Source organism: Notolepis coatsorum (assembly GCF_963971535.1).
Source record: "Notolepis coatsorum genome assembly, chromosome: 3".
Classification (NCBI taxonomy): Eukaryota; Metazoa; Chordata; class Actinopteri; order Aulopiformes; family Paralepididae; genus Notolepis; species Notolepis coatsorum.
The window spans coordinates 175,457,010-175,484,894 of NC_140167.1; positions in this window are offsets into that span (position 1 = coordinate 175,457,010).

Here is a 27,885-nt window from a genome sequence, read left to right on the forward strand (position 1 = left end):
CAGGAAGGGACATGACTTCCACACAGACAGAGGGACACACACACACACACACGCACACACACACACACACACACACACACACACTCGTAGGATAACAAAGAACACACAGGTAATCTGATGCTGACAAATGACGTCACTCCTAGGGTATAAGATAAGATAAGATATTCCTTTATTGATCCCCTTGGGGAAATTTGGGCAGCATGGGGGAGGGGGAGGGGAGTTACAGGTATGGGCAGGGTAATAGTAGAAAGACATACATATAGGCAATAAAATTTGATCTGAATAATACAAATCTGAAAAAATAAACAGTGTAAACAAAGGTGCAGATAAGGATCTGTGTGCCCCATTGGTTATATTATATGTTACATAGGCAATAACTATGTATGTAAAAAATCACATTTGGGTTCCTGACTTGAAAAGTAAAAAAACATGTAGCCTTGTATTCCTGTTAAATATCTGTATGTTAATTCTGACTGTTGCTAGATTGTGATATGAGTATATATAGCCAATGTTCGTTTTATCTACCCCCCCCCCCCACCCACCCAACACCTCCAATGTACAGTCCCACCACCCCTCCTACCCAACCCCCCCCCCCACTCCTACCCAACCCCCCCCCCCCCCACTCCTACCCACCCCCCCCCCCCCCCCCCAACCACCTCCAATGTACAGTCCCACCCCCACCTACCCAATCCAATGTACAGTTTCTACGCCTAATGTATATACTCTTTTCTTTCTGGACCTTTTTGTATCACAAATACAGTACTGTAATTGCAAATCTGGTATGTCATAAATGTATAGATGTAGCAGTACTGTCTATCTGTATGTCATGTATGTCATATATGTTACGATGAATTGGAAATGGGGGACCCTGGTGTAAACAAGACGAAAGTCTTTCTCTGGTCTGCATCCCCTTAACAATTGTATGTATTGAGCTGTACTGCACTGTACCCATTCTGCAATCTGTTAATAAAGTTTTCATTCATTCATTCATTCATTTTCATTCATTCATCTCATAATTGTCCTCTAAATTTAGCCTAATGAGAATTTTTATTTATTTTATTTTATCTTTCCTGCTCTGTGGAACAATAACCTTTGGAATGCATGTGAGCACAGCCAGCTGGGCAAAATATGGCGGGGTCTGTCACAGCTCTCTCCTCTCTGTGCGTGTGCGTGTGCGCGCGCGCGTGTGTTTGGGTGGGTGGGTGGGCCCCGGGGCCATCGAGCAAACCTTGACGTCAACATTGACGGACATCCCGGGTCAGCGACCAACCTAAAGTGAGACTGAGAGGGAGACCAAAGGAACTTCTAGAATGGGGTGCATGGTGCGATGATATTATATATTAGGCCAACCGAAGACATTGTTTTATTCATTTTACATAATCCAGTGTTGTGTTGGTTGGAAGGAAGCCGCATGAAGCCAGTAGTATCCAGGGGGTGGCAGTAGCGAGGACACTGTTGATGCTGTGCTGAATACCATTTTCCTCCAATTCTGCATCTGAGGAGGACAGAAGCATGAACTTCCTGTGCAATCTGTGTTCAGCTGACTTCACCCGATAGCTGTAGCATCGAGGGGGCCGGGTTTGGTTTGGTTTCGCAGAGGAGGAGGGTGGGTTAGTGTGTGTATGGCTCGGAAAGACGATGAGCTCCATGCAGCGGTCATAGATGTTTCCATCAGTCGGGAAAGCCGTCGCTTCTTCCCCGCCTCCCTCCGAGCTCTACGCGGTGTAACGGCGCCTCCGTCGCGGCTCCTCCATAACCCCGCAGATCGCGTCCGTGGAGCGGGCCATGGCCCTGGTACTCGCCCCGGCCTTCAGCATCCGCGTTTCGCTAGAAAGGTGCAGGATCATACAATAGATGCACGGTGGTTCACCCCTCTGAGCTCTTGCCAATAACACCGGACAAGGAGGAGAGAGGAAGACGGGCTTTGAACTCCACCGTCGGACCAAGACGTCGCCTGATCTTGTGATCTTCTGGAGTGGATGTGCTCCGAGCTGCTGACCGAGACATGGCTGTTCTCAAACTCGCCGACCAGGTACAGATGCTAGGCCTAACGTTAGCTTGTGTACTATAGAAATAGAGCTAGCGATCGTAGATATTTTTAGACGAGCGTTATCTCTCTGCTGTTATTTGTGCATCTTGGCGTTGTTGTTATGCAGTGGACTTTTCTTGTTTCACATTAAATGTGAAAGATTTCCCCGTGCATGGTTGGAAAGCAAGAGGAAACAGTTTTCTGATTTGCACGACATCATCCCTACCTCATCCTTGCATTTTTTTTAAAGCTTGCATTTGTACTTTATTGTTTGCATTTTGTACTGCACTTGTAGGTTGTACTTTAGCCCGTGTATTAGAAATAGCTAGCAAATCCGTTGATTTGTAGATGTTTTTAGATTAGTGTTCTCTCTGCTGTTATTTGTGCGTCTCCAAGTTCAAGTTGTTTTATGAATGAATGAATGAATGAAAACTTTATTTAACAGATTGCAGAATGGGTACAATACAGTACGGCTCAATACATACAATTGTTTTTTTTTTGATCCACTTTTTCTCCCATTTTCTATTTTTCTCCCATCCCAATTTCGTATCATCCAATTTCAACCCTCCCCTGTCACGAACGCTGTTTCTTGCCTCCCACAAGCCGGCTGCAATGTGGACTAAGTCATACATAGCACAAGTCCCCTCCGGTACTTGAGGTAACAGCAGTCGCATCTTTTCACCTGCGCAGCTCGATCTCTCAGTGTCGAGGAGTAACGCGTGGGAGGCTCACGCTGCCCCCGACACTTCCTGATTCTACTGCGCAGGCGCACCAACCGACTTGTAGGAGTCGCTGTCCACAACGTTCGATCCCCACCCTTCAGTTTTCCCTCCCCGTAATACGGCCAATGTGTATTACTGCGGACGACCAGCTAAACTGAAAACAATGTGGAGAGCTGGATTCGAACACGCGAATCCTAGCGTCTCCACACTGGTGGCGAGTGCCTTGCCCACTACACCACCTAGCCGCCCAATACATACAATTGTTAAGGGGATGCAGACCTGAGAAAGACGTTTGTCTTGTTTCCATCAGGGTCCCCCATTTTCAATTCATATAGACATATATGACATACATGACATACAGATAGTCAGTACTGCTACATCTATACATTTATGACATACCAGATTTGCAAATACAGTACTGTTTGTGATACAGAAGGAGTCAAGAAAAGGGAGTATATACATTTGACGTAGAAACTGTACATTGGAGGAGGTTGGGTGGGGGGGGTTGGGTACATTGGGATATTGACAACCATACTGGGTAATTTACATTGGAGGTGGTTGGGGGGGGGGGGGGGCGGGCGGGGGGCACACTGTATAAACAAGTAACACTGTACATTGAGGGGGGGGGGGGGGGGGGAGACACTGTACAAACAAACACAATTGTACATTGAACTATTGACAACCATACTAGGTAAATGACTGTACATTGGAGGGGGTTGGGTTAGGATATTTACAGGGGCCAGTGTTGAATTGCAGTCTCCCGTAGGTGTCCCTTGAGAGAGGTTTTGAAAGTGGGTAGTGATCCACATTCCTTTACAGCTTTGGGTAGGGCGTTCCACATTGATGTGGCATAATTGCGAAACGTGTTTAGTCCCTTATTTGAGCCGAATCTGGGTTTAACATGATTTGTGGAGCTCCCTCTGGTGTTGTGATCGTGGTATTCACTGACCTTTGGGAAGTATTTTGACATGTACATGGGTACCTTGGTCGTGTAGTGTATCTTGTAGACCAGGCCCATTGCAAGTTGTTGTACTCTGTCGTCTACTCTAAGCCATCCTAGGTTGTCGAAGTGGGCAGGGGTGAGGTGGGTTCTAGGAGTAAGGTCAAGCAGTAGTCTGACCAGTTTGTTTTGAGATGTTTGTAATTTTGTTTTTAGCGCCTTTGAGGTGCTTTGGTACCATGAGGTGCAAGCATAGTCGTAGTACCCCTGAATGAGTGCTCCTGCCAGAGTCTTCAGGGTGTTCTTGTTTACCAGAGAGGAGATCCGGTACAAGAATCGAGTTCGTTGGTTGACTTTTTTTATTACATTGGATGCCATTTTGTCACAGGAGAGATTAGCCTCTAGGATGGAACCCAGGTAGGTAATTTCATCTTTCCTTGTGACAATATTGTCACCCACTGTAACTGAGAAGCCGTCGGTCTTGCTGAGTTTGTTATTTGAACCGAAGAGAATGGACTCTGTTTTGCCCATGTGTAATGATAGTTTGTTATCAGCGAGCCATATGCACATTATTTGTCACATAAATGTACATTACAGTGAAATGCTTGGTTCTGTCTGACCCCCCCCCCCCCCCCCCCCCGCTGAGATTGTGCTTCATACAGTAAAACGAATAAAGACCATCACTACAAAATATACAATACACAAACTAAAGTACAAAGTGAAGTACAAAATACAAACTGTAAAGTACAAATGCAAGCTTTTTTAAATGCAAAAATTAGGTCGCCTGTCTTTTAGTAATAGATAGACATGGTGTAGTCAGTGTCTAAAGTGGAGTTGTTATGCAGTGGAGCTTTTTTGTTTCATAATGTGAAAAAATATTCCCGTGCATGGTTGGAAAGCGAGAGGAAATCGTTTTGCTCAGTATGGACTGGAGGCGGAGAGGTGCGCGCCCTGCAGCGCGCTCTGTCATGTTCAGGCTGTCCAGATTTGGCCAACATTTCTGCCCTCTATCTAACTTGGAAATTAGGACAGTCGACTTGGCTACTTCCTGTTCTGTAAAGTACACCCCGCGGTTGCTGTAGACGTGATCTACATAATATAACTTCATACCGATGGGCACTGGGTCATGGTGGTCAGCTACCGTTAGTCTGAAAATATAAAGGGGCCAAAATGTCCCCATGATTTAACGCATCATCTTCTTCCACTTCACAGCGCAGCCATATAGCTTAGGGCTCAGACGTTAGATCACCAATGCTCTCACAAGCAGATCCTAACAACTAACAGGCCTTGCTTCTACAGTCAGGAGTGTCATCCTGCATGGCAAGTCTCTTGTGATAAATTAAATCACTGATCTGATATGGCTTTTCTAGCTGGGACCAGTGTTGTAGTCAGTGGCGCAGTGGCAAATTGACAGTAGGTCAAACGCTCCACGCGCGTGCGCGCGCATGCACAGTTTTTTTTGGCACAGATTTTTTTTTTTTTTTTTTTTTTGCCTTGAAATAGAGAAGCTGAAAAAGGTAGCAGCGTATGAAACTTTTGTATCACAAACAGTACTGTATTTGCAAATCTGGTATATGTTATAAATGTATAGATGTAACAGTACTGTATAAATGACTAAATGTAAATGATATCTGTATGTCGTGTATGTCATATATGTTATGATGAATTGAAAATGGGGGACCCTGATGTAAACAAGACGAAAGTCTTTCTCTGGTCTGCATCCCCTTAACAATTGTATGTATTTAGCTGTACTGTACCCATTCTGCAATCTGTTAATAAAGTTTTCAATCAATCAATCAATCAATCAATCAATCAATCAATCCCGCAGTGCAATACTCCAATTCAGCCATTGGGTGGGACGGTCATGTGACCCAAATCAGCCAATGGAAGCGAGGGTCCTAGTGTGGGTCCTTAGAGTCCTGAGAGTGTTGCTGCTCTCGTCCTGCAGCTGGATACTATTGCCTCACAGCGCGGCCGTCAGCGCGCGGCCCAGAGAGCGCCGCTGGCTCTGCGGCTCTGCAGCTGCATGCTTCTCCGGGAGTCCGGTTGGATAATGCCATGTAAAAAGTCGCATGCCTGACATATCGGCATGTAACTCGAGAACCGAGGCACGGATTTTGGCGATCCAGATGGCATTCGAACGGCAACGAATAGCACTTTATTCGGTCATTTATATGTTCGGCGAAAAATGCAGCCCCGAGCCTTCAGATGCTCGCAAAGGGCCGTGAAACTGAAACTGAAAAACAGTGAAACCCCGGACATTTCGATGAATTAATAAACCCCCCCCGGACGCCCCGGACAGGGCGTGAAAAGAGGACATGTCCGGGCAAAAGAGGACGTTTGGTCAGCCTACTCTACCTGTGCTTTTGTTATGTAAAAACGGTGGCCGCGGGCCGAGCCGGTACTTAGTTACAACGAATGGGAACAGCGGATTTTTGTGTGCGTGACTGCGCGTACACGCGGGAACATTTCCGTGCGCGATTGCGCGTACTTCAGCCTCAGTGAGCGAGGTATAACGCCGTTATACCGAGTTATACCGAGTTATACCAGCACTGCAACACTGGTTGTAGTAGTACTCGAGTCTAGGACTGACAGACTGATTTTCAGGACTTGTGACTCGACTTGGACTTGAGCACTGATGACTTGGACTCGAGCATTGACTGCATTCAGATTCGGAAGGTGCAGACGAGGACTCGGACTTGGTCATTGATAAATACAGTTATTTTTATATTAAAAAAGAAAAGAAAATTGTAATAGGCCCTAATCATTTGGCATACGATATTGATGGCTAGTGCATTTGTTTGGCTATTGTGTCACAACGTAAATAAACTCTCTTTGAAATGGTGACAGCTGTGTCATTTATGTTTAATTTAGACCTTTTTTTATTTGTAAGTCAGCTCTTTGACTGCCCGAGTGGAGGTGACTCAACCTTGATGACTTGGACTCAGACTAGGGTAATGGGGACTCAACTCGGACTCGACTCTGGCTCTTCTTTGGTGACTTCCTCAAACTGAGCTACGGAATCTTGAGTGATTGCATTTGCAGGCCAGGCAAAAATGAACTGACCAGCAGGTATCTTCAATTAGTAAAACCCATGGGAAGTTACGTATGTAACTGGGGTTCTATGAATCCTGGATGACTGCCAGAGGCGGTGCTTAACCCTTTCACTATGACACTACCAAAGGGTTAACCCTTCCACTGCGACAATACAGAAGGTTAACCCTTTCACTGCCACACGACAACGGGTTAACCCTTTCACTACCACACGGGTTAACCGTCTGTAGTGAAAGGTTAATCTTATGTAGTCTGGTAGTGAAAGGGTTAAAGCACTGGATCTTCCATCTTGCGCATTCACAGGTTGAGTATTTATATAAAAAAAGGTCACCTGATGACCTGAGCTAGGGTATATCTTCCAGTGTCATCAGTGGCTTGGTTCTGAATGACTCATACCAACGGAGTGACGAGGAATCTCGAGTGTGTACTTTATCATAGAGTAGAAGCAGAGGAACTTGGGCACAAGGACCACGCTCAATGGATGGGCAATGGCAACATTCACTGTGTGGAACCTGGAGAATGTGCCCAGAGATGTGTTTCCAGGGGCACACTCCTCTCAGGGCTGCCCATGATGTGGAGACACTTCTGGCAGGGTGGCACCTTACACCTGATGGCAGGGGGCAGTTCTGTGCCCCGCATGCGTGGGAGATTACTTCCACTACCCAGTGAGACAGGTGCTGTTTTTGACAGAGCGCAGCCCTTCCTACTGGGCCACCATAACGAGTTGGTCTGACCGCTGTAAGCTTGCGGTATTCATTCACATAAGCTCTTAGGGTCTGTACCAGGGTCTGTACCAGACATAGCAGCCTCAATTTGACATCCCCCTCTCCTACTGGGGGGTTAAACTGCACCAGCTGGATAGGCTGGTTTAGGTGTGAGTGTGAGAGCACCTTCGGGGGGAACACTGTATTCGGCACCAGAACCACCTGAGTTCCACCACAGATATGAGTCACTCACTGACGAGGCATGTAGTTCACCTACACGTTCCGTTGATGTGATGACAAGGAGAAAGGCAGCCGTAGCTGACAACCACCTCTACTCTGCCTGTGGCAAGGGCTCTCAAGGAAGTAGACCGAGCATCCAGCACTAGGGGCAAGTCCCATGCTGGAGCCCTTGGCATGCTTGTGGCGCACAATCTCAGAGCCCCCTTTAAGACCAGTCTGTGGCTCCCCACTGTGCCATTGTCGGCCTTAGCGTGTTGCAATGAAATAACAGCCACATACACCTTCTGGGTTTGCGGAAGACCGGCCCCTGACCAAGAGGGATTGTAAGAATTCTAGAATGGCAGGCCCAGGATTCAGGATAGTCCTCCTGACAGGTTCCACGCAGTCACTCTGCAGTGGGTTGGGCACTCCAAAGGCCTGGGAGGCGGTGCAGTGGGACCATGTTCTCACTGGCCAGAAGGCGCCACCAGCAGAATGGGGCCACCAGCAGAAGGAGTCACCAGCATAAGGCAGAATGGAGCCACCAGCAGAAGGAGCCACCAGCAGAAGGAGTCACCAGCATAAGGCAGAATGGAGCCACCAGCAGAAGGAGCCACCAGCAGAAGGAGCCACCAGCAGAAGGGGGCACCAGCAGAAGGAGCCACCAGCAGAAGGAGCCACCAGCAGAAGGAGCCACCAGCAGAAGGAGCCACCAGCAGAAGGAGCCACCAGCAGAAGGGAGCCACCAGCAGAAGGGAGCCACCAGCAGAAGGGAGCCACCAGCAGAAGGGAGCCACCAGCAGAAGGGGGCACCAGCAGAAGGAGACACCAGCAGAAGGAGCCACCAGCAGAAGGAGCCACCAGCAGAAGGGAGCCACCAGCAGAAGGGAGCCACCAGCAGAAGGGAGCCACCAGCAGAAGGAGCCACCAGCAGAAGGGAGCCACCAGCAGAAGGGGCCACCAGCAGAAGGAGCCACCAGCAGAAGGGAGCCACCAGCAGAAGGAGCCACCAGCAGAAGGGAGCCACCAGCAGAAGGGGGCACCAGCAGAAGGGAGCCACCAGCAGAAGGGGGCACCAGCAGAAGGGGGCACCAGCAGAAGGAGCCACCAGCAGAAGGGAGCCACCAGCAGAAGGGGCCACCAGCAGAAGGAGCCACCAGCAGAAGGAGCCACCAGCAGAAGGAGCCACCAGCAGAAGGGAGCGACCAGCAGAAGGAGCCACCAGCAGAAGGAGCCACCAGCAGAAGGGAGCCACCAGCAGAAGGAGCCACCAGCAGAAGGAGCCACCAGCAGAAGGGGGCACCAGCAGAAGGGAGCCACCAGCAGAAGGGAGCCACCAGCAGAAGGAGCCACCAGCAGAAGGGAGCCACCAGCAGAAGGGAGCCACCAGCAGAAGGAGCCACCAGCAGAAGGGGCCACCAGCAGAAGGAGCCACCAGCAGAAGGAGCCACCAGCAGAAGGAGCCACCAGCAGAAGGGAGCGACCAGCAGAAGGAGCCACCAGCAGAAGGAGCCACCAGCAGAAGGAGCCACCAGCAGAAGGGAGCCACCAGCAGAAGGAGCCACCAGCAGAAGGAGCCACCAGCAGAAGGGGGCACCAGCAGAAGGGAGCCACCAGCAGAAGGGAGCCACCAGCAGAAGGAGCCACCAGCAGAAGGGAGCCACCAGCAGAAGGGAGCCACCAGCAGAAGGATCCACCAGCAGAAGGGAGCCACAAGCAGAAGGAGCCACCAGCAGAAGGGAGCCACCAGCAGAAGGGAGCCACCAGCAGAAGGAGCCACCAGCAGAAGGGAGCCACCAGCAGAAGGAGCCACCAGCAGAAGCCTGTGGCCTTTCTGAAGAGCTCTCTGAAATGTTGGAAGTATCAGAGGAATCGGCAGGAAGGCATAAAGAAGACCTTGCGGCCAGGTGTGAGCCAAAGCGTCCTGACCCAGAGGGCTGGACACCTCCATCAAGGAGAGCCAGAGGGGGCAGTGGGTCAATGCTTCTGAGGCAAAGAGATCCACGCCTGTCCTGCCAACGTCTGTTGTGACAGTCTCTCGGCCGGATGGGACACCCCTCCCGCCATATAGGACCTCTCCCTTCATGGGGATAGAGCGAGGAGGCACCATTGTGACACCCTGAGCCCCTTGTGCCTATGCCACTTGGCACCCAAGTGGAGGCTGTTCCCTGCAGGGGTGCAATGAGAGTAAGCCCAGGGGAACAACAGTTGAGGGCAGCAGACCACCAGAGGTAGCAGACAACGGCCGTAGTCTGAGGAGTTCAGGCAGTTCAAGTTCAAGTTTCTTTATTAGTTGTCATACAGAAATACAGAAAACTTTTGCATGAAATGCTTCTTTCTGTTTTGCTCCTGAGAGTGTGCTAGATAAAAATAACAAGATAGTGTAAAATAGTATAATATAAGTATAAAATAGAAAGTCAAGTACGTAAACAAGTGTAAACAAAACAAATTTTCAATATACAGTATATGTACAGTCTATACTTCTGTACAGTCTATACAGTACAGTGTAGAATGGTGAGGTATGGCTTAGCTTGTGGTGGTGAGGTGCAATGAGGTGCATGGGATTGATGCCAAATATATAAATATATAATATAAAGTATAAATATAAAGTGTGTGTTAGTGTCTAAGTGGGTAAAGTGGGTGCTACAGTGTGTTGTTTATTTAAAGTGAGTGTGTGCGTGTGGATGTGTGTGTTGTGGGTGTAATTGATGGTCTGTTATTGTTCATTGTTCATTGAGCATCCTGATGGCCTGGGGATAGAAGCTCCTTCTGATTCTCTCTGTGCTTGCCATGAGACTCCGGTATCGCTTGCCTGACCGCAGCAGTTCAAAGAGGCAGTTGTTTGGGTGGCTGGGTTGTGCGTTCGGCTGAACGGGCCACTCGGCTGAACGGGCCACTCTCTGTAGTCTGCTACGGTCTTGTGCAGTGCTATTCCCAAACCAGGAGGTGATATTGCCAGTCAGGATGCTCTCTATTGTGCATGAGTAGAAGTTCTTGAGGATCTTCTGACTCACTTTGAACTTCCTTAGGCGCCTAAGGAAGTAGAGGCGTTGTCGTGCCTTCTTGATAACACTGTCAATGTGTGTGGTCCATGTCAAGTCCTCGGATATGTGGACTCCGAGGTACTTAAAACTGTTCACTCTCTCAGCCGGTGCTCCGTCGATGCTGAGGGGGCTGTAGTCCGTGACCCCCGACCTCCTAAAGTCCACAATCATCTCCTTTGTTTTTCTGACGTTCAGGGAGAGGCTGTTCTCTTGACACCATCCCGCTAGAACCTTTACCTCTTCCAGGTAGGCCCTCTCGTTGTTTGCAGAGATCAGGCCCACCACTACTGTGTCGTCAGCAAATTTGATGATTGTGTTGTTGTTTCGCTGTGCCACACAGTCATGTCATGTGTGTACAGGGAGTAGAGGAGGGGACTCAGAACACAGCCCTGGGGGGCCCCTATGTTGAGAGTGATGGATGAGGAGGTGCAGTTGCCTGCTCTCACCACCTGGGGTCTGCCCGTCAGGAAGTCCAAGACCCACTGGCAGAAGTCATAGTTCAAGCCCAGGTCCCTGAGCTTGGCTATGAGTTTGGAGGGGACTATGGTATTGAATGATGAGCTGTAGTCGATGAATAGCATTCTCACATAGTTCCCCTGCCTCTTGTCCAGGTGGCCTGTATCAGTTCCGCAACCGTTTCCATTTCCGGGGTAGGCCTGATTGGCCGCGACAGGCACGTGACCCGCCGCGGCCACGCCCCGCGGCAGCCCCAGGACGCGGCAACGCGCTGTGTTGGACTTGAGGCTGGAGTTCGCCTTTCACATCGCAGTCATCAGTCATAATAATATCGCGCCACCCACGCTGCAGTCGGCAGTCATCAGTCATCTCTAATAATATTAATCACTGTTCAACGTTGAAGTAAGTGCTGTATTTTATTTCACATCAAGCAAGATTCACTTTGTCACAAGTGCTTAAGTTATAACTTGAGTCAAGAAAGCGCGAGCTTCACTCACTTTTCCCCATGTGCAGTCAGTCATCCACGCTGCAGCCATCAGTCACGCGTCATCTAATAATATTAATCATTGTATGGTACAGTAACGGTCTCTGGAGCGCAACAGTAAGAAGCATTTGCACTGCAACGCGTACACCTTACTGTAAATTCAGGCATTAAAGCGTTCCGTCTTGGGACGGATATCCGTCCATTTGATTTGGAGATTCCGTCATTTGATTTGGAGTCGTGACGGATTTTAACCTGAGCCAATCAGAGGCGTCAAATATCCTTTTTTCCCCTACCGCGGCCGCACCAAACAGTCATTTGCGAGCAATCGGCAAATTCTCAGGCAAATGCAACCAACCAGAAGGCGAGATTGTTCTGAGTTTACAGCCCTTTCACCCGCCTCCGCTGTGCTCAGCACCAATGGGAAGCGCCCATTTTGAGACTCTCTAGCGTCTAGCTCTACTCGCGAGTAAACTTGACTCATCAACACCATGCGGCAACTTTTTACGAGACCGTAAGTTCATTTGACTTATTCTAGTCTAAAGAAACATATATATTACTATTGCTATTGATAAATCTAGGTAACGTGAATGCCACAAAACGAATGCCTTTTGTTAATCAGAACGTTATTTACGCGACAAGCAGTGTGTTGTTGTCGTTGTTGTTGTTGTTGGTGGTGTTTCGTGTGTGTGCTTGCGCCGCTCGCTTTCTGATAAATGTATGAATGTTGATAAATCTAGATAACGTTAATGCCACAAAACGAATGACTTTGTTAATCAGAACGTTATTTGCGGTATCAATTGTTTTTAAGCTCAATAAACGTCTTTCTCCCATTTGTCCGGGAGATCTCTGGGTAACAGTACTGTATATTTGCATATCATATATGTCACAAATGTAACATTACTATATACCTGTATGTCATGTATGTCACTATGAATTGAAAACGGGGGACCCTGATGTAAACAAGACGAACGTCTTTCTCTGGTCTGCATCCCCTTAACAATTGTGTGTATTGAGCTGTACTGTATTGTACCCATTCTGCAATCTGTTAAATATTGATTGATTGTTATTAACAGATTGCAGAATGGGTACAGTACAGCTCAATACACACAATTGTTAAGGGGATGCAGACCAGAGAAAGACTTTCGTCTTGTTTACATCAGGGTCCCCCATTTTCAGTTCATCATAACATATATGACACACATGACATACAGATAGACAATACTGCTACATCTATACATTTATGACATACCAGATTTACAAATACAGTAGCCTATTGTTTGTTTGTGATACAAAAATAGTCTAAAAAGAGTATATACATTTGACGAAGAAACTGTACATTGGAGGTGGTTGGGTGGGATGGGGGGGGGGGTTGTAACTATACATTGGATTATCGACAAAACCTTACTTGGTCCCAAGAAGAGGGTCTCGTGTATTAAATAAAGTTTTCATTCATTCATTCACTCTGGATCTTGTAAATCCAGTAGCAATACACACAATTGTTAAGGGGATGTAGACCAGAGAAAGGCGTTTGTCTTGTTTACATCATCAGGGTCCCCCATTTTCAATTCATAGTGACATTTATGACATACACAACATACACATGACATCATGACATTTATGACATAGGGACATACATGCCTTACAGGTATATAGTAATAGTACTGTTACATTTGTCACATATACGATATGCAAATATACAGTACTGTTACCCAGAGATCCTAACAGTAAATATATACATATGATGAGGAGGAGACTGTACATTAGGAGGGGGTGAGTGAGTGGGTGGTAAATAAATATATACAAACGGTGGGGAGGAGACTGTCCATTGTTGTTGTGGCATAATTGCGAAACGTGTTTAGTCCCTTGTTTGTATGATAACAAGCCATTTAGTTCATGGTTCAAAGTGGGGAGGGGTGCTAGCTCGCCATCAATCAGAAGCTAGCCACAAGACTTGCATTCACGCTCTCCAGCACACAACAGTAGGGTCTCTATAGTCACAGTCAGGACAGTAGGCTCGCTCTACAAGTAGACTCCCTTAAAACGCTAACGCTATTAAAAAAAAAATACAGTAGAGGTTAAAATAAGAATATGACTTGGCCAGAAAAAAAGTTCAGTCAGGAGATTTTTTTTTGCTTTAATCCCTGTGTAAATTGTACCTCATCCCATTTCTGCTTTGCACTATAGCGTATTGTATATTGTATGGTACAGTAACGGTCTCTGGAGCGCAACAGTAAGAAGCATTTGCACTGCAACGCGTACACCTTACTGTAAATTGTACCTCATCCCATTTCTGCTTTGCACTATAGCGTATTGTATATTGTATATTGTATGGTACAGTAACGGTCTCTGGAGCGCAACAGTAAGAACGCTGTACATATGTCTCTATACTATTTTATTTCATACAACAATGTATGCCTTTCAAATGTTAAATGATAAATGATTGCATGATACAATACGCTATAGTGCAAAGCAGAAATGGGATGAGGTACAATTTACAGTAAGGTGTATGCGTTGCAGTGCAAATGCTTCTTACTGTTGCGCTCCAGAGACCGTTACTGTACCATACAATATACAATACGCTATAGTGCAAAGCAGAAATGGGATGAGGTACAATTTACAGTAAGGTGTACGCGTTGCAGTGCAAATGCTTCTTACTGTTGCGCTCCAGAGACCGTTACTGTACCATACAATACGCTATAGTGCAAAGCAGAAATGGGATGAGGTACAATTTACAGTAAGGTGTACGCGTTGCAGTGCAAATGCTTCTTACTGTTGCGCTCCAGAGACCGTTACTGTACCATACAATGATTAATATTATTAGATGACGCGTGACTGATGGCTGCAGCGTGGATGACTGACTGCACATGGGGAAAAGTGAGTGAAGCTCGCGCTTTCTTGACTCAAGTTATAACTTAAGCACTTGTGACAAAGTGAATCTTGCTTGATGTGAAATAAAATACAGCACTTACTTCAACGTTGAACAGTGATTAATATTATTAGAGATGACTGATGACTGCCGACTGCAGTGTGGGTGGCGCGATATTATTATGACTGATGACTGCGATGTGAAAGGCGAACTCCAGCCTCAAGTCCAACACAGCGCGTTGCCGCGTCCTGGGGCTGCCGCGGGGCGTGGCCGCGGCGGGTCACGTGCCTGTCGCGGCCAATCAGGCCTACCCCGGAAATGGAAACGGTTGCGGAACTGATACAGGCGTCCAGGTGTGATGCTGCTGTGTGCAGCACATGGGCTATGGCGTCCTCCGTGGACCTGTTGGGGCGATATGTAAATGGCAGGGGGTCCAGGTTGATGGGGAGGGAGGAACAGATGTAGCCCTTTACTAGCTTCTCAAAGCACTTCATGGCTATGGAGGTGAGAGCTACAGGGCGGTAGTCATTGAGGCAAGCATGCTTGGATTTTTTGGGTACAGGGATAATGGTGGACTTCTTCAGACAGGTGGGGATGATGACCGCCTGTTCTAAGGACAGGTTAAATATGTCAGTGAATACCGGGGCCAGTTGGTCGCCACAGACATTTAGGACACGGCCGGCGATACCGTCCGGTCCTGCTGCCTTCCTGATATTCACTTTCTTAAAGGTCCTCCTCACCTCATGTTCTGTTAACTTGAACACTGAGTCTCCATCGGCAGTGCCCCCCCCCCTCCATTGCAGTGGTTTGTAGGCTGGTGTTGTTATTCACAGCCTCAAACCTCGCATAGAAGGTATTGAATATAATTTGCCTGGATGTCACTGTTCAGCTTGAGGGAGGTGCCTTTGTAATCTGTCATCGTTCTGAGGCCCTGCCACATACAGGGCTGTACGCTAAGCTTTTTCACTAGCGGCACACTTGCCCCTAACTGAGAAATTTAGGGGCAAAGAATATTTTTTAGGGGCAAATTTTTAAATAACTATTTTACCATTATAGTAGGGCTGGGCGATATGGCCTCTAAATGATATTGCGATATTTTTTGGCCATATCACGATACACAATATATATCGCAATATTTTGACATTTCCTAAAGCACTTAAAAATGCTTGATTTAACCCTTTGATGCATACAGTCACGCCAATATGATGATTATAATAAGTCCCTGCAACATATGTTTGCATTATTAAACCATGAAGATGCTTTAAAAAATTATTTAATGAAAATGTACTAAGAGTAGTCTACTGACACACTAATAAAAAAAATTATTTACATCTAAGACTATTTATATAAAAACTCTTGGGTGCCCTTTTTTTGCACAGTACTGTGTTTTCTATCCACTTTAGCCAAACACACACACACACACATATATATATATATATATATATATATATATATATATATATATATATATACTACTGTGTAGGGGTGGGACGATACATCGATCCAGATCGATACATCGATGTAATTATCAACAATCGAATCGGATCGATGCGATGTAATAAGATCGATTCATATCGATACTCTTATTTTGAAAATCCTGTGGTGAGTCTCATATCCGCCCAAGAACAACAGCAGTAGCTCCGTGTGTGTAGATGTTACAGCATAGCATTCTCCCTTTCTGTGTGTGTGTGTGTGCGCGCGTCTTTGGAAAGACCAGATGAGGTCAGAGGAGTTTGATGTTTAAATGTTATTTAAACATAAACAATATAATACATAATAAATGTAGGCCTATACATGATCATGCAACATCAACAAATTGTTGTAGGAACGGTTTTGGAGAGGGAGGTTGTGAGTTTTGAGTTCCAAAAAATGTAGCTTAAAGTTTAAAGCTCAATATATAAAAACGTGGCACTTTACAGTGAACAGGAGGTCTATTTGTATTAAAAACAATAGATTGATTTTCCTTTAAATGTCTGGAAGAGCTCAAAAATACAAATGTCAAATGATATTTTCATTACCTTTTTTTTGTTGATCTAAATGTTACTGATTGTGTTAAATGGGCATATGATATCATCTCATATCGATCGCAGGCACCTGAATCTAATCGTATCGTATTGTATCGTGAGAGACTTTGTGATATCGGCAAATATCGTATCGTTGTCCAAAGAATCGATATCGTATCGTATCATGATGAAACTGGTGATTCCCACCCCTACTACTGTGAGAAAATAATAATTACACACAAAGGGATAATGGCTTATAGCAGACTTAATGATTTTAGAATATTTCAGATAATGAAATTAAATGTTTATCATCAACTATCCAGTTAGTATTTATACTGTCTGTAACGTTTGGCTACTTTAAATCATTGAATGTAGAGAGAGAGCGAGAGAGAGAGAGGGGGCGAGAACGCACAAGAGAGCCAGCCCCCCCCCCCCCCCCCGGGTTTTGTTCTAGGTTCGCGTTTTGATCGTCTAAGCTGCCGTAGGTGATGACGTCACACTCGAATGTAAACAGGAAGAGTCTAACACGGAGATGGAAAGTCACAGTGGATGATATACAGAAACGAATAACTAATAAATATGAAGTTATGTTTAAACTTCTGTTGTCAAGCGTTGTCACTTGTCAATATAACCCACCCCCTTTCCTCACTTTTCCACCGTCCCTGCTTCACTCGGGACCACCAGCTAACGTTAGCCTATAGCTCCGCCGTCCCTGCTTCACTCGGGACCACCAGCTAACGTTAGCCCATTGCTCGTGTCAATTAAATTGCATGTTATTAAATGTCCGCGCTGGTCTGTCTAATGAAATTACAACCGCAACATTATGTCGCCTGTACAGCCCTGGTTGTAGGCTAATGTTAGTGTAGTGAAATGCGAATGAAGGGGTGAAATCACTATTCGCAAGCTTGCGAGTAGATATAATTTTTCATTCGCAGCGTACAGGCCTGACATACCTCTAGAGTCAGCCTGTTCATATTGAAGTTAAATTTTATCCCTGTAGCGCCGTTTTGACTCTATTACTGCTCTCCTTACGTTGTATCTCGCCACCTTGTGGTCATTCATGTTGCCTGTCACAAGCCCGGCATTGTATGCTGAGGTGCGCGCTTTCAGAGCATCACGGACGGATTTGTCCACCCAGGGCTTTTGGTTTGGGTAAACTCTAATTGTGGTAGAGGGGATTGTTTCTTCTACCAAAGTACAAACAAAGTCCAGCACCGTTTCCGTGTAGTCATTAATATTATGTGTTGTCGCGGAACACACTCCACTCTGTACATTCTAGTGCAGCTTGGAGCGTCTCCCCCGACGCGACAGTCCAGCGCTTAACCCCTCGCAATACTACAGGAATGCGCTTGAGACTTTGTCTGTACTCCGGAAGAAGGAAGATGGCATCGTGATCTGACTTGCCGAAAGGACTGGCAGCATGAGACTTGTATCCGCTCTTAAATTGCGAGTAGCAATGGTCTAAGATATTCCCGCCTCTGGTGGAACAAGTTACATGCTGATAGAAGTTTGGCAACACTTTTATCATATTAGCGCTATTAAAATCAGTTTAAGTCAATGTTGATATCCTTTGTTAGTGAATGCAGCGTGTTTGAACTTGGCCGCGTAAGATGAGAGGAGCGATGTGTCCTTGGTCGCCTGAAACCAGGACGGCACACATATCGCCCAGACATCGGGGTCAAGGGCACCTGGTATCCAGCCTCGGAGCCTCCTCAGGAGACCCTATGAGGGAAGCAACAGTGGGCTCAATAGTTGGAATGCGGTCAAGACTCCAGATCAAACCATGCCGCATCCTGCGTGGCTGCCAGGGTTTAGCCACCAGTCGAGGGACGGGACGGGAGTGAACCCTGGTGTCCCTCCAGCATGCATGTCACTCTTAGGAAAACACTACTGCTTATGTGAATTATGGGAGCGAGCACACTCATTCACTAACGATATCAACATTGACCTAAACTAGCTTTAAGCAAAAACTCTACTGCTTATGTGAATTACGGGAGCGTCGAGCACGCTGCATCCACCAACAAATTATGTCAACATTCACTAAAGTTAGTTTTGAGTGAAAGCACTACTGTCACCTGTGAATAACAAATTAGGAACAACATACCGACCACAGCTAACACTCATGTTGGCCTACGATAATCTACAGACTGTAAGCTTTTGTACTTATCCAGCTGAGACCAATCAGTTGGTGACAAGGCTAGAAGCCACAGTTCGGTGTAGAGCATCAACACCAAGTTACTTCCCTGGAGAGGGATAGCTGGTCGAGGGCGAGTAGTACTCACTGACTGAGTGCCCCGCAACCCAGACTGCTGCGTGGTCACAAGGCTTACCAGCGACACGCTCTTGAGTAACGTAATTGATTTAGCTTTAGCTAACACTACAAGGTATTGTTTGTTACCTGCAAAGTGAGAAGATTAACTGATGACACTGGAAGATATACCCTAACTCGGGTCATCATCAGGGGTCATGACTCACCACGTGACTATTTTTGTATAAATACTCTAGACCTGCAGTACTTTAAGCACCACCTCTGGGGGTCAGTAAGGATGAAATAGATCCAGTACTTTAAGCACCACCTCTGGTGGTCAGTAAGGATGAAATAAAACTATAATTCTGGCATGGCAGGTCATCTGAAGTCATTTCATTTCTTTTCATTACGTTGCGCCTAATTGCCGAACATTTGTTCTATGGTATTATCACCCAACCTCATACTATGCGGTTGAGCATAGTAGATGTTGGTTATAACAGCTAATCACTAGGGCTGACCTTCGAAGCTTTTTTTGGCCGTCGAAGCTTCTGGGCCCAAGTTTCGATTTTAATTAGAAGCTTCAACAATAAAATATAATTATGTTGCAACCTTCGTCTATAAAGCAAACAATTATATAAATATTTATATGTAGTTAATAGAGACAAAGGCAGAATTCGACTTAATTAAGCACGTTTTATTACATGTTTGTATATGGGTCGGGACACTGCTGCTGACTGGGTGCCGTGGTCTTATCAAACACAGGTAAAACTAAAAATACTATAGAGAATTGTCAGTGCTGTAAAGTTTAAATCTTAGACAAACGAAACACTTTGCTTTTATGAAATTATAAGCTGTCATTTGAGGCTTTATAAAAGCAGCAAGTTGTATTCAACACAGAAGAGTTAATGAGGAATATCCATGTGCTTGTTGTAGTTAACAAAGAGAGGCGGAGTTAATGAGATTTTGCAGGTAATTTCTTTTATTTAAAATTTTTAATATTCAAATGTTCTTTTCCCGTTCGAATCCCGTGCCCATCGAACGAAGCTTCAAAGTATTTAAGACAGCCCTACTAATCACATTGTTAATACAGGGCTTCATCAGGGTATTAAAAAGTGTTAATCATAATTCTCAATTTAAGGCTTTAAAGGGTATTAAAAAGTCTTTCATTTGCACAGGTATAAAAGTTTTGGGGGGGGGGGCAGCCTGGCTGTCGGGAGATGAAATACTACTACTGGTAGCTTGGTGCGTCTGGCGAGAGCTTGTATGGAACGCACACGAATTTTAATTGGCAAGTGCTTTAATTGTAGCCGCCAGTTCAGTGTCACTATTCTTAATGTTTTTCCTAGTATGGTCGTGAAATTGGTATTACATTTTGTGATATTAAAGTGATCTTAAAAAGTCTTACATGCAACTTGTTGAAACCTGCAGATACCCTGTAATAATTTTTTTTTTTTACTTTATTTTTTTAGCGTTTATCGCTTTTCTGGTCAAGCATGACCGACAGATACAGGGTGAAACGGGATATAGAGCAGGGGAAGACATTCTGGTAAATGACGGCGGGTCCGGGAATCGAACTCGGAGTCCACCAGATCCGTGACGCAGCACGGTTTTCCCCGACGCAGAAATAGCGCAGAGATATGCGGTGAGCTACTGGAGCTCCCCACCCTGTAATAACTTAAGGGGTGGGGGAGGCGTGTAGCTTTATGCCAAGCAAGCAGTGCAAAAACTTACCGTAGTGGCATGCAGTAATGCGCCTTTCATTTTCCGCCGCCCAGCGCCCAGGTCGCGCGGAAATAGGCTGTCTATTGCCATTCTCTTTGACAAACTCTAACCAGCTCCTTAACAACGCCTAAACTTAACCGTTCTAACCTTAACCAACTCCGAAACCATGCCTAACCTTAACCATAGAAATTATATTGCCATTCTCTTTGACAAACTCTAACCTTAACCAGCTCCTTAACAGCGCCTAAACTTAACCGTTCTAACCTTAACCAACTCCGAAACAATGCCTAACCTTAATCGGCGAAAGAATACACGTTAAAAAAAAATCACGTTAAAAAATATTTTCGATGGGATTCGAACTCGCCAGCAAACAAGCCATAGGATCCACAGCCATGTGTCCTTGCCAATTGAGCTATTGCTAGATACTGAATTTAGGGGCGGTGACTTATATATATTGAGCTCCGCTCGTGTCGCATGCGCGGGCACCTCGCGCGAGCACGCCGGCGCACGCACGCACCTGAGCGAGCACGCCGCCGCCGGTGCACGCACGGTAGCATTTGTCTGAAAAGAAGGGCGCTTTACCGCACTAGCGTGCGGTGACGAATGCGGAAGCATTTTTGCACTGCTTGCTTGGCATTAACGTACAGGCGTGGGGGAGAGGAAAGGATGCTTCTCTTTTTTAGAGCTCATAAGTATGCGACTTCCTGTTATTCCAACAACATAGGCTGATTATATCTGATAACTTCCTCAGCCTAGTTCAAAGACATTCTGGCTATAGATGTTCTACTTAGACTTATAATCAGGGAGCGAAATTAACTTTTTGACTCACCGGCCAGTGGCGGGTAGATGGGAAGAGTCTACCCGCCAAGCATATTTCTTACCTGCCAAATTTTTTTTGATTAAAAAAACTATATATATATATTTTATATAAAGTTTTTTTTTTAAATAAAATATATATTATATAATCATACTTGTAGTTGTATTATCTGCGAGACATCGCCACCACGCAATAAGTCAAAATGCTTGCTATCTGCAAACAGCTCCACTGTCTGTGTGTATACTTGAGTAGCCTCCAGCTCCAGCAAGGATTCTCCGGCCCTGCAGCTAGACCCTATATTCAGCTAGACCCTACATTCAGCATGCAAGGATTCTCCGGCGATGCAGCTGGACCCTATTTATAACGTTACGGTTCTTTTGTCAAATCACATTCAACATGCCCTCAGCTAGAATACGCATTGAATCAATGTTATAAGACATTGATATCAGGAGCTATCTGTAGCTACTGCTAGCCCGGTAGATAACGTTAAGACAATTTAGTTTACTGGGACAGATAGATCTAACGTGAGCTAGCTAAGCTAGCTAACGAGGGAACGGAGGTATTATGCACTCGAGTCGACTATTGCTGGAGCATTTGTTGATATCAGCAGCTATCAGTAGCTAGCCAGCTAGATACCGTTAGACAATGCCTCGTCATGTATTAAACTAAAAGTGAATAGTTGACTGGGTCATTGTTTAAACAGTAACGGTAGCTCATGGAGGTCCGATATAGACTAGAGCAGACTGCCCGCATATCGCAATGGTGGCGTTTCAGGAAGTAAACAAGCCAAATGAGAGCTTCCGATTGGTCATTTGCTTTCTTTCTCATGAAACCAGTCACGTCACTCTACTGTGATTGGACCGTTGACTTGAGTGCAATGTGGGACTTGTAGTTTTTTAACGATCTCGCGGCGGAGAAAAAAAAGACGAGAGGCTATAATCTGTACTCGCACAATCAAAATAAGAGTATCGTTATGAACTACACGTCTACACGCCACACGGCGGGCAGCCCTCTAAGTGTCAAGCGCCAAAGGTAAAAACTGAGCGCCCCTGGCGGGCGGCAGGCTTTAGTTTCGGTCCCTGCTTATAATATTCCAAACCTAGAACAAAATAGCTCTTATGAGATGCTGTCACAGACTGTTTGCACCCATATGCAAATATTTGTTATTATCACCCCTTATGGAAAGTAAGGACAATCGGCCATCAGTGGTGCTGATTGGCATTTGAGTGTCGGTACTCTTATCGACCATATAAGCGACCCCTGCTTTGGTCCTGCAAGTGCTGACAAGCTGAAGCGGTCAAGGTCATACTGATGTGATATATGGTTCCTCTCACTAGCCTTAGGCCTACACTAGCACAGGTGCACTGCACAGGGATCAGAGGTTTCAGATTAACTGTGTGTGTGAGGGGAATACAAAGACGACTAGTTTCTTCTTCAGCATATGCAACAGATTGGCAGTGAGCCTCAATCCGTTTTTTTCACCATATATATATATTCATCACATACATTCTTGAGGTGTTTGATCTGTAGAGGGAACATAAGATATTTGGAACTTTCTTAACTCCTTGTAAATTGGAACATAGATATGTTTCATTCCAGTGTTTACAGGACACATTAATGGTAAATGGACTGCATTTATTTTTGTGCTTTTATCCAAAGCGCCAGTCTCCATGCCTGTTTGTTTCTTATTTCCGGCTACTCATTTGTTTATATGCTGACTGGGCCTTTAATAAAATATCAAAATTGTTTTCCATATGTATTTTCTGTCCGACATTGTCTGGACCTGAGTTGTGTAGAACAGGAACATAAGAGACATAGGAGCTTGTTGACATCTGACATTCCTTCTCCACATCTTTCCTGGTTTATGCTCCACCTTCCTACTTTGTGTGTGTGTATGTGTGCGCTTGTCCACGTCAGGACTTTTTTGTTTGTTTTAATATTATTTTTAGATTTTACTGACACACACAGGCACACACACACACACACACACACACACACACACACACACATACCTTTGTTTTTAATTCACTCTTCCTGTATTGTTTCCTGTGTATCTTCCCGTCAGGTGAAACATATACACGTCACTACCCCCATGCACGTACACACACACACACACACACACACACACACACACACACACACACACACACACACACACACACACACACATACACACACAAACTCTTTATTGACGAAAGCAAAAACCACATCAAGCGATCGATATTGAGGAAGTTCTATCTAATTTCTGTGTTTCCATCCAGCTTTTCCAATTCAGCACTTAATATAATCCACACAGAGAGACTCGGAGGAACATGTGGCTCAGCAGCAGCTCTTACTTTACACACTGACATCAGCAGTGCTTCTTACTTTACACACTGACATCAGCAGCTCTTACTTTACACACTGACATCAGCAGCGCTTCTTACTTTACACACTGACATCAGCAGCGCTTCTTACTTTACACACTGACATCAGCAGTGCTTCTTACTTTACACACTGACATCAGCAGCTCTTACTTTACACACTGACATCAGCGCTTCTTACTTTACACACTGACATCAGCAGCTCTTACTTTACACACTGACATCAGCGCTTCTTACTTTACACACTGACATCAGCAGCTCTTACTTTACACACTGACATCAGCAGCTCTTACTTTACACTGACATCAGCGCGTCTTACTTTACACACTGACATCAGCAGCTCTTACTTTACACACTGACATCAGCGCTTCTTACTTTACACACTGACATCAGCGCTTCTTACTTCAGCACTTACTTTACACACTGACATCAGCAGTGTTTCTTACTTCAGCACTTACTTTACACACTGACATCTAGGGATGCACCGAATATTCGGCGAACTAAAATTATCGGCCGAAAATGGTTAAAAAGGCTCTTTCGGCTTTCGGCCGAAAGGGTTTTAGCACCGAAAATATATCACCGAATGTCAAAGAACAGGTTTACGTAACGTTCGTAACCTAAAGTGTTGTTGTGATGACATAATCAAAACGCGGCTACAGACATAGCATGCGCAACGTATAACGTGAGCAGCTTGGCAGCTCTTCCTGCGTTCTGCAGCCTGTGATAACTAACTCCTCTTGGGAGTCGCGTTGTTTCTATGTAAACTCCGCGAGCAACGCATCCAATAAATGCGTCTTTAACATGCTTTATATCCTCGCCATTACTATAAGCCCGTCGTGGTTAAAAACCTTTAACTAACGTTAGCGTTAAGCTAGCTAACAATGCTTCCATTCCTCTTTGACTCGTCTCTCGTAAGCTATGTCATCCCCCGCTAAGAGTCATGGGAGATGTAGTAAATACAACAGTCCTTGTGTGTGTGCCTTTATGCAGATCTTTAGCCGTTTTAAAGCACCTTGGCTTTGTTCTGAAAGCACTTTGTTGTAGTTATCCTACAGAGAAAAGAAAATTCACTTGACTTTAATGCACATTTTGTTGTATGCAAAGAGAAAATGTTTAAATTGTACAATCTTTCAGCAGTCAGTCTGGAATTAATGTATGCATTCAAAAGTGCTGAATAAATGTTTTATGGGCCCATAATAGTGATTATTAATATTATTTAAGTTAAGTTTTGCCATAATCATGTCTTTTGCCATAATCGGGTAGCTAAAAAAAATAAAACATATATATATTTATATGAATCATTTTCAGCATTCGGTTTCGGCCAAGAATTTCCCATTCGGTGCATCCCTACTGACATCAGCAGCTCTTACTTTACACACTGACATCAGCAGCTCTTACTTTACACACTGACATCAGCAGCTCTTACTTTACACACTGACATCAGCAGCTCTTACTTTACACACTGACATCAGCAGCATTTCTTACTTCACTTACTTTACACACTGACCTCAGCAGCTCTTACTTTACACACTGACCTCAGCAGCTCTTACTTTACACACTGACATCAGCAGTGTTTTTTTTTTTTTGTATTATTTTTTAAACAAACATAATAAACAAACATGACAACACACGATAAGATATACAAGCATTATTAACAGTGCACATCCAATGAAATCACCATTTAGTTAAATGTCTTATACAGGATATACCCCTAATACCTGCTATCTAATACCCTACACACATGCTCTAGCTCGTACCCCCCCCTCCCGGATCCCCCATTGGATAATCCATCCATTATCCCTCGCTCCTAACCAGACACTACCATTATATGCTAGCTTTTATTCTCTCCACCACTTCTAACCACATTGTCATTTTGGATTCATTGAGACTCAAAATTCTTGCTGTAGATATTTCTTGATAAATCACATTGAGATATGTAAGAATCCAGACCTTCCGGCAAATTTTTTCCGGTTGGAACCATCGTGATGCTATCAGCTTTTTAGCCACTGTGATACCCGATAAAACCAATCTCCCCGATAAAACCAATCTCTTTAGCTGTGGATGTACTGCACACTCAAAAACATCATTCAGCAGTAATACAGAGGGGTGTACAGGTATATTCAGAGTTAAGAGATTTGATAATTGCTGGATCACTTCTTTCCAGAATATCTTAACTGGTGGGCAGTCCCAGTACATGTGCATAAATGTCCCCTCGTCCCCATTTGTACATAAGGAGCATTTGGAGTCTTGTTTAAGACCCATTCTGTTCAGTCTTATAGGAGTCAAGTATGTCCTGTGAATATAGTTAAGATTGATTTGTTGATGGTCCGGGTTCCTTGATGTAAATCGAACATTTGCCCAGGCTTCTTGCCAATCAAAATCTTTTTCCAGGTCTGGTATATCCCTCCTCCGTCCAGACTGAGTCTAGGTGGAGGGTTTCATACGAGGACATTAGTAATTGATGATAAAAATCTGAAACAAAACCTCTCGATGTCTCTCTTTCATAGAAGAATTTGTGGTATCTGTGGTGTTCAATTGGTATCCTTAATGGAACACCGTGAGCCTTCAAACATAACAATAACTGTGCATAAAAATAATATGTGGACTCGGTGAGATAAAATTGTTTGCGTATTTCATCATAACTACAAAAACCCTGTTTGTTGAAAACATCACCTAATGAGTGTATGCCTTGCTTTTCCCATATAGGGAATCTTATAGGTCGTTTTCCAATCAAGAGTGCATTGTTATTGAATAAGGGAGTATGATTATGCCATTTATGTGGGTTAGAATATTTTTTTTGTGTTTCACGCCATATCCGGATCGCATGAGTAATTATGGGGCCAAATTTCCGTTCGCATTGCTTAATTGATAATTTGGTGTATGCTATGTCCTTCAGTCTATGTGGAGCTACTATATTTTCTTCAAAATTTATCCAGGATACTAATGCTTGGGGATCAAACCATGTTGTCAATGGTCTTAAAGTGTACGCCTTAAAATAGTGGAAAAAATCTGGAAATGCCATACCACCATCTGCTTTGTTTCTCTGTGCGGTGGATCTTTTTATACGTGGTGGTTTGTTATTCCAAATAAATTTGTATGTGGAGGAGTCAAATTTTTTCCAGTAACCCTCTGGAGGGGGTAACGGTAGCATTGAGCTGAAGAAGTTGATTCTAGGTAGGACGTCCATCTTAACTATTGATACCCGTGCCTGTACTGAGTTTTTAAGTTTTGACCACCTGTCAAGGTCGTCTTTGATTTTGTTTAGGATTTTTATTTAATTGTGCTTCACCATTTGGCTAATGTTAGGGAATATTTCAACTCCCAAACATCTAAAGTGTTTTACCATAGGTATCTCTTCCGAGTGAAGCATTCAAGACCGACATCACTACAAGCATCAAAGCACTCCATCCCCTCATGAGGAAAATTTGGCAAGAAGAAAGGATACCCAAAGATTGGAAAGAAGGATACATAGTGAAGATACCAAAGAAAGGGGACCTTGCACTATGCAAGAACTACCGGGGGATCACGCTACTTTCAACCGCCAGCAAAGTCTTCAACCGGATAATTCTAGATAGGATGAAGACTGCCGTTGACATGCTCCTCAGAGACCATCAAGCAGGATTCCGGAAAGAAAGGTCATGCATAGACCAGATCGCCACACTGAGGATCATCATCGAACAGTCCCTGGAATGGAACAGCTCTTTATACATCAACTTCATCGATTTCGAACAGGCCTTTGACAGTCTAGACAGTCTGTGGCACCTGATGGAGCACTATGGAATCCCACCGAAGTACATCAACATCATCAGAGGATCATATGACGGGATGACAAGTAGGGTACTGCACAGAGGGGAGCCCTCAAACCCGTTCGAGATAAAGACCGGAGTGAGACAAGGCTGCCTGCTGTCCCCCTTCTTGTTCCTGCTGGCCATTGATTGGACCATGAAGAAGACAACAGAAGGAGCCAGAAACGGCATCCAGTGGACACTGATGCACCAGCTTGAAGACCTCGATTTTGCAGATGACCTAGCTCTCTTATCACACAGTCGCCAGCAAATGCAACAAAAGACCAACAAACTAAAGGAAACAGCCTCAACTCTAGGAATGAAGATCAATAGGGTAAAAACCAAGATTATGAAAATCAACACAAAGTGCCAGCAAAACATTGAACTAGAGGGAGAGGCCATCGAAGAAACTAACTCCTTTACGTACCT